This window comes from Microtus ochrogaster, chromosome 8, assembly GCF_000317375.1.
Source record: "Microtus ochrogaster isolate Prairie Vole_2 chromosome 8, MicOch1.0, whole genome shotgun sequence".
NCBI classification, from domain to species: Eukaryota; Metazoa; Chordata; class Mammalia; order Rodentia; family Cricetidae; genus Microtus; species Microtus ochrogaster.
In genome coordinates, this window is record NC_022015.1 from 57,571,807 (window position 1) to 57,580,367 (window position 8,561).

At 42.4% G+C, this 8,561-nt stretch overlaps 1 protein-coding gene across 2 annotated transcripts in view; it reads right to left on the reverse strand.

Annotated features, from left to right (window-relative positions):
• Glis3 (GLIS family zinc finger 3) overlaps positions 1–8,561 on the reverse strand; it is a 422,638-nt gene that overhangs the window by 144,802 nt on the left and 269,275 nt on the right. The window lies entirely within an intron of this gene.

The following is an 8,561-nucleotide window of genomic DNA, read 5'->3' on the forward strand; positions in this document are numbered from 1 at the left end:
GAACACCTCAAGCTGTCCATCAAAGATGAAAGCCACTGTCCAAAGGGCTTCTGGGGAAAGATGCAGAGTACCTTTAGCCCTTACAAAGAGGGTCCTTCTGAAATTCCAGGACAGTTTATATAATAGCAACCATCCTGAGCACAGATGATACTGAGAGCAAATTCTGAACCATCCTACCATTCAAGAACCTTTGAGATCCAGTGGGCTGATAGCTCAATGAAGAGCTTCCTGGTGGAAACAGGACATTGATTGTGGTTGCACACTGCAGGGTCAACTATGAAGGGGAGGAGAACATGCTGGCTTCTCTTCCTCATTCTACCACGAGTGGCCACTTCAGGGCTAGCTTGAAATACAGACAGTATGAGAGGCTGTGTTCTTCAGACTGCAAAGATTAGAAACACCTCCTGTATTGAGACCTTTCTGGGGTCCTAGGATAGCATTACAGTATGAATAATGAGAGAAGTGGGGGGACAGGGAAATGATGGGGTAACTATCACTGCCAGGGTGAAAGCAAAGCTTAATTGAGATTTAAAACAGCCACTCTTTTGTATCTGAAATCACAGGAATCTGATAAAACATGACCAGGGCTCTGCTGCTCTCAAACAATGTTCCACCCTTCATGTTGTGGGCTCTTTATCTGCCAAGTAAGACATTCAGGAACGGCACTTACAGTTCCTTCAGCTCTACCATTCTGAAAATTAGTGGGGAAAAAAAAATCACGACAATTTTCTACATAAAAGGCCGAACATTTCCCTCAATGTCAGCCACACCACCAGACCAACACTATCACAAAGCTAAAGCAACAGAATCCAATCCAGTGAGTTTTTCCAGCATGAAAAAAATCTTCAGCAGAGGCCCAGTCCCTGCCCACAGCTCTAACAGTTGAACAGAATGTTAGCCCTTGCCAAATGACACCAAAGTGCAAGCTTCAAAAATGACAGGGAGGTGAAAATGAGGATCATGTGATACATCTTAAACAATCACTAACTATGGGAGAGAAAAACTGACAAAATTAAAATTTCACATAAATAAAACTGAGCTGTCTCATTATATAAATAAGCCCACAAATTTTAAAGGAATTCAATCTGAATCTCATTTAGTTCTCATTTAGTTACATATTAAAAATCCAGACAATGCCACATGTAACTTTAAAAAAAAATAAATCAAAGAGATGGAGAATGTGAGATCACAGAGGAAACAAACTTGATTGAGGATTAATGGTTACCCCACTTCATCTCCTGAAGTTGGGATGGTCTTTCTATTCTCTTTTCTTTTGGGTTGGTTAACACTGGGTTCTGCTTTGCTCCAATCTACCATTTTGGCAACATCAAGAAACAAGTCCTTGACTAGCCAATTGGTCTTGCCATTTATCTTTAGTTAGAACTCTCCAAAAGCTTAAGTGCTCCCACATACAGCGGGGGTCATTCAAAATTGAACACATGACAAGCCAGGGTACAAGTTTCATTAAAAAGGGAACTTTGAATTTTCTCATCAACATCAAGCTTCAAGTTCCTACTGCTGATGAGACTCTTAAGCCAATACCAAAAGCTAAAAGCATGGTCCTTGTCTTCTAAGAAGGTCATAGTCCAATGAGGAGGGTCGAGGAAGGTCGGAGACACTGACCGTTCACTGACGCAGGAGGGACAAAGGGATGGAGAGAGAGTTCCTTCACAGAGAAGTAAATCCAGCAGTGGAGTATCCCAGGGGAAGAAAGTTCAGTTTATTCGACTAACCAAGTACAGAAGGATAAAGAGCCAGGGGCTGCCATTTTCCTGGTTGCTAGTTTCAGGTTTAAAAACCGGGTATTGAACAAACTGGTGGGAGTGTGCACCTCTAATTCCAGGACTATGGAAGCAGAGAATCTCTGAGTTCAAGGAGTTCAAGGTCAGCCTGGTCTACAGGGTGAGTTCCAGGACAGCCAGGTTACATAGAGAACAAAGAGAGAGAAGAAGAAAGAAGAGGAGGAGGAGGAGATTCTACCATCATAGGTAATGGAATAAGGCAGAAGGAAGGTACAGTGAGAAGCATTAAGTTCTCGCTGGTGTTTTCTCCATTGTGTAATGGAAACCAGAGATGCTTCTGTATGGAGAAGAGAACAATGGACAGATGATCTGTCATGCAAGCTGGAAGCTGGAAGTTCTTGGTGAACTGAACTGTCTTGCCTTAAGACAATTTTTTCTCATGTGCACAATGGAGATGTTTCTCTGACATTGGTGAATTGTTTTGTGGTAAGGAGCCAGATAAGAAAACAAGCTAAGTGACTGTGTTTAACAGAATGTAGCCATGGCTACGGGATCACCCTGAAGTCAACTTGCCCACTGCCCATCATGGAATTCAAGAGAAGTCTCTGTATTCCAGGTCATAGAGCTAAATTCACAAGTCACAATTGACTACATGGCTGTAGTACTTCCCAGCATCGGACCCATTGCTATCAGCGTGCCATGACTCCCTCAAGAATTTTCTCCCCATCCTCCCACAGCTGACCTACATGGCTGTTCACTTTTTTTGCCCTCTCTTTCATCACTGCCACAGAAGGTATCACAATTTTGCCACTATACCAACATGCCTGAAGCAATCCACTTACAGTGAGAAAAGGTTTAATTTCTGCCTCTTTGAAAAAGGCTGCAGACCACAATCAAGCAGATTCATTGCTTTTAGGCATCTGTTCAGGGTATCAGATGACTTTAGGTATCTGTGAGGGGCCAGGAGCATGTGGTGGAGCAAAACTTCTTATGTCATCACTCAGGAACTAAAAGAGAGGGAGGAGGGAGCTGGGTTCCCACAATTCCATCCTGGTGAATTCCCACAGTGACATGAAGTCCTCCAACCAGGCTCCATCTCTGACAGGCACCATCACCTCTGGAAAGTCCCAAGGGGTGAAGTCTGGAAGACGAGCACCTATAGTGGACATTCAAGATTCAAACTATAACACAAGGCTTCAGGTCTTCAGCTCCTGTTCTCCCATGCACTAGCGTCATACGTCATATGGTCTTTCATTTCTTGACTTGCCAACATCATTATCCGAACAAGAAAAGGACTCTATTCTTTGGTGCTCAAAAAGCACACCACAGCTGCACTTTACTTAAGAAGAACGTCAAGAAGACAGCAAAGAAAGATATGAGATCTCCTTCCATCTCTTCCTGCCATTGCTGATCCACAAGCTTCTCTGTTAGCTGGTTCCTGTGCATGCTGCACAGCTGTGTGCTAACTCCCAATGCTTCTTCTCAAAGAACACTGCTCTAGGCATAATGCAGATTCACAAAGATCAACTCAATGTGAATTCCAAGTGAAGCCTCCCCTGGCTTCCAGAGTATTCACCACAGAACAAATAATAAAACCCAGAGACAGGTATAGGGGATCAAGCTGAAAATCAGAAAAGCAAAACAGTCAGGCACTAGAAGTCTTACCTCTACCAAGGCTGGGTGACTGCAGACTGAGCTCAGAGCCTCTGTCTCCTCTGGTTTATATTCCCCTCTAGTGCTGGGATTAAAGTTGTGAGCCTTCACTACCTGGACCTGTTTCTGCATTGATTTTGTGTAGCCCAGAGTGGCCTTAAACTCAGAGATCCATCTTCTTCTTCTCAGGTCTCTGAGGTAGTTAAGGACTCAAGAGTTATAGCTTTCATTGTTTATGAGACCCAGAAAAGAAATTCAATAAAAGAAATGTAAAGTATATAAAGTTAAGAGATGTAAAAAGATAATTTTGGATGGTAATGCAAGTTGTGACAATAGTAAATTAGGTACAAAACTTTGGACTTACCAATAATAGATGATGGAGTATTTTCTCTGAATTTGGAAAATGCAAATGGAATAGGCAATGTTGATGTACTTATTGCCTGTATATATTATATACAGTTATTAACAATACTTATTGTATATAATTTTTCTTATATTAGCTATAGCCATTTTATCTTGGACAAAAAGGGAGATATAGTGATATCTTATTTATGTTTTAATAAATAAAGCTTGCCTGAAGATCAGAGAGCAAAACTAAGCCACTGAAGGCCAGGCAGTGGTGACATACACCTTTAATTCCGGGATTTGGGAGAGAGAGACAGATGGATCTCTGTGAGTTCAAAACCACCATGGGCTACCCAAGATCAGTGCAGGAACAGATCCAGGTGGTGGAGGCTCACACTTTTAATCTCAATCATTGGGAGTCACATGCCTTTAATCCCAGCACCAGAGGAAATATAACACAGGAGGAGACAGAGGCTCAGGGCTCAGTCTACAGTCTCCCAGTCTTGGGAGAACTAAGACTTCTCTAGTGGCTTGGTTGTTTTGTGTTTCTGATCTTCAACTTGATCCCCAATATCTGTGTCTGGCTTTTTCTTATCTGTCCTACAATTCACACCCTGCTGCCTCCAATTCTTATAAAGGTTCTGATGTCAAGCTGAAGTTCATTGCCAGCTACGCCAAATCCAGGTTTCAACTCACCACGAAAGATTGTCCTAAGAAAGTCCCTCTCCTCTGAGCTCTAAACACTTGGCGTCTAGCTGAATGACAAAGTTACCTCTTTGTACAGAGTGAACTGGGGTTGGGCTTATGAATGGGCTATTAGTAATTTTCATAAAAGGGCATCATTACCATTTCTTGCCCTGAGCTTGGCTACATGTAATCATGTACAAAATCAATTTTGCTTGATTGCAAGTGAGAGCTAATCAGCCCATTTGAACCTTGGCTGCCTGGACCTCTGCTCCTAGCTAGTTGCACAGAGGGCTGACTTTTTACAGATCTTTGTTCCCTACAGACTTCAGGTTAGCAATCTCAATGGGGTTTCACACATGTGTGGTGCCACTCCGTAGCATGGTAAATCTCAACCTATTTTGGTTTGTATTTCTGCAAATGGAATATCCCAATAGCCTAAGTCTCACTGTGCTCTCTGAAACTGGACCCAACACCCTGTTAAAAATATTTTTAAAATCTACCCTTGGAATAGATTTGAGGGTTTAAAAAAATTGCATCTGGTCAGCACCATTCCTAAAATACAAATGAAATCATAAAACTAAGACTCTTGATCAATTATCACCATCTAGTTCCAAGGTCTAGAGGTTTCCACATGACACCAGTTGGCCAGAGAAGCAGCTCTGGCCTCCAGGGAGTCAGAACTGCTTTGTGTCTTGGCTTGCTCAGGATGCTTGTGCTAATAGTTCCACAGGCGGATTAACTCCCAGCATCCCTTGCTAAAATGAAATGGGATGCCACCGAATGTCTGGCTGCAGCATGGCCACAGCATGCAACAGGCATGACATGCTTCTGGGAAGCAGGCTGTGTTAAAAAAAAAAGCCTGCTTGACAAACTGACGTCAAAGAGGCAATAAATATGCCACTGGTTCCTGATGCTGGAACATTCTTCCTGACATGAGAGTGGTGTTTTTCTCAGGGACGTTGAATGAAGGCATTTTAGCATCTCTCAGGGGGCTGCTTGAGAGAGACCTTCCCCCACTCCATGCCTTAAAAAGCCCCGCTGTCTCCCTTCTGTCACTCATAACTCTATGGAAGGAAATGTTTCTGGTTTCTTGTAGGGGCTTCCAAGTTCTGTGAGCACAAGGATCCTGTCTGTGCTGCTGGTTGTTATCCTCTCATGCTGCCAGCAGAGGTCCTGACATTTAGTGGTCACCCGGTAACTATTGTGGGATGAAGAATTCTGCACAATGCTCTGGTTTCCCTATCACAAGCACCTCCCTCTTCTCTGTCATCTCTTCTCTTTCATGGATGGGATACGAAAAGTATCAGGCATCTACGGCTGTGCTCCAGATAGAGCAATGCAATCAGAATACGGAACTGTGTAGAAACTTTGAATATAAAATCAGCAGAGTTCCATTTTCATTGGTACAGCTTAGAGTATGGGGCATGTCTATCGTATTCAGAGCACTTACAGTTTAATAGGAAAGGTGCATCTGCAAAACTACCATCAATAGATACGGTTACACATAGAAAGTACCTAACAATTCAGAAAGAGGGGTCTTCTCGAGAAGATGAAAATGTAAGAGATATGCAAATGCTTTAGGTATAACTTATTGAACACTGCTTGCTTTACAGCTATTTTGCACTATTTTGCTTTCATGCTTTAAACAAATCAAAATTGATTGTGACCAGTAGAAGAGTAAGACATAATTCCAGTTTCAATCTTAAATCTCCTGACTTTCATGAGGTCGAGGAATTTCCATTATTATTTCAAACCAGTTCTCCTCACATCCTTCACGGCCTTTCTGACATTTGAATGCTTCTGATCCCTCCAACATGCGTGCTGGAGCTAAACCTACTGCACCATGAGGGTCTGGAAATGGGCTCCGAATGCATTCCCTATACTTTCCTGTCCTCTAATTCCAGGACTCGGGAAGTAGATTCATTCTCCTCTATTCTTTTGCCATTCAAGCACACGGCATTCCTACCTTAGAGAGGACACAACACCCAAGGTGTAACCTTGGATGTGGAGATCAGCCCCACACCGGATACCGAACCTGCCATCACATTCATCAGATTTCCCAGTCTCGAGAACTGACAGGAATGAGCTATTGTTTTTTATGACATTATCCCCAGTCATTATATTATAGCAGTTTAAAAAAGACGGAGCCAAATTTACACCTCTGATCACCGTCTTCATGAACACGGAGGCTCTTTGATGCTATGAAAAACACAGCCACAGAGTCAGCACCCTCATCAGCTTGTATCCAACCGGTGCCTGTAATCAACTCAGCTATGCTACCGCGGTGAGCGATACTGAAAAATGCAAACCCCAGTTAATGAGCTCAGTTCCACAGGCATACATATTTTAAAATATGCTGTAAATGGTAAATATATTGCTGTTGTTCAGTACCCATGGGAGAAGTTCTAAAATCCCTTTCAGGTATTTCAATCCATAATGTTCAAGCCCTTTATATAAAGTGAAGTCATGTCAGCAAATAAACTTTTTACATCTTCTACTTTAATACCACGTATGCCGTGAGTGATACAAAAATAGTAGGAATGGTTGATTATTTAGGTCACTGGTTCTCAACCTTTTTAATGCTGTGACCCTTTAATATAATACCTCATGTTGTGGTGACCCAAATTACTTCATTGCTACTTCAAAACTGTAATTTTTCTACTGTTATGAACTATAATGTAAATACCTGATGTGTGATCTCAAAAGGGTTGCAACCCACAGACTGAGAACTACTGACTTAGATAATTATGATAAGAAGTTCAGAATAGATGCATTTTCCCCAAATATTTTATATTTATATTGGTTGAAATCACAGAGGTAGAAGTTATAGATGTGATATTATTAATCACCTAATTCATACAATTTTGTTAAATTGTGTGTGGGGGGGTTGATACAGGGTTTTTCTGTGTAGCCCTGGCTGTCCTGGAACTTACTCTGTAGACCAGGATGGCCCCAAACTCACAAGGACCCATCTGCCTCTATCTCCTGAGTGCTGAGATTAAAGGTGTATACCACCCACAGCCAACCAATTTTGTTAATTTTTTTTTAAAATTAACTTTTAAAAAGCACAAGAGAAATGTACGTCATTCTTATTTTCAGACAACTTAAAGTGTCACTGGGAAGATGAGGTGAGAGCCGAAGTGTGGGGAGAACAGTCAAACGGCAAGAGGTTGGAGGAAGAAGGTTAAAGCAGTAGAAACCGAGAGAAGGTGAGCACGGTCAAATGGCAAGAGGCTGGAAGAAGAAGGTTAAGGTGGTAGAAACCGAGAGAAAGGAGGATGACTAGAGGACAAGCAAGGTCACAAGACAAGAGAAGGACTGGGGCTAGTTTTCAGGACAGGAATAAATGAGAAAGTTTATCTCCACAGGGAAGAAGACCCCAAGGGAGACCGGAAACACTGGGTATGTGGAACATACATGAGGTGGGGAAGGGAAGCTGTCTTCTCCATCTCAAGGAGGAAAAGAAGACATGGGTAGACATATAGAGTAGAGTTTGCATCTATACCATACAACATTCTGCAATCCTCAGCAAGGAAAGTAGTTCTACTATGGAGTTCGTTAGGCAAAAAAGACTCTCTTCCACTGTCCCTCAGACCTTGGCTTTCATGGATATTTAGCTTTCTTGGTAGTCAACTTGACTAAATCCGGAATGAACTATAAGACTAAAATGGAAGACACATGTGTAAGAGATCTGTCTGCCTGGTTTGTAGTAGGTGATTCTTCTCCTGGTCCAGACCTTTGAGGTATGAAGACATTTATCTTCGATCCAGAACTTAAGGTTGGAACAAACTGCCTTGGATCTTGAAGCAAGAAGACACACCTTTAAGTCAACTCTTGAGGTGGGAAGCCATACCTTTAACATGGGCCATACCTTCTGCTGGAAAGCTATGTAAGGTCATGGAAGGGGGAAGTATTTGTTCTTTGCCTGCTTGCCCTCCCCTTGTGAGTACATCCATCCCTTCACTGGCGTTGGAGCCTACTTCTTTGGAATCCTAGCACATACAGACGACCAGCTGAGACACCCAGCCTTGTGAAATTGAGCAACTACTAGATTCTTGGACTTTCTGTTCAGAGCTAGCCATTGTTGGATTAACTGGACTGCGGCCTGTAAGTCATGCCATGAAATCATATAGA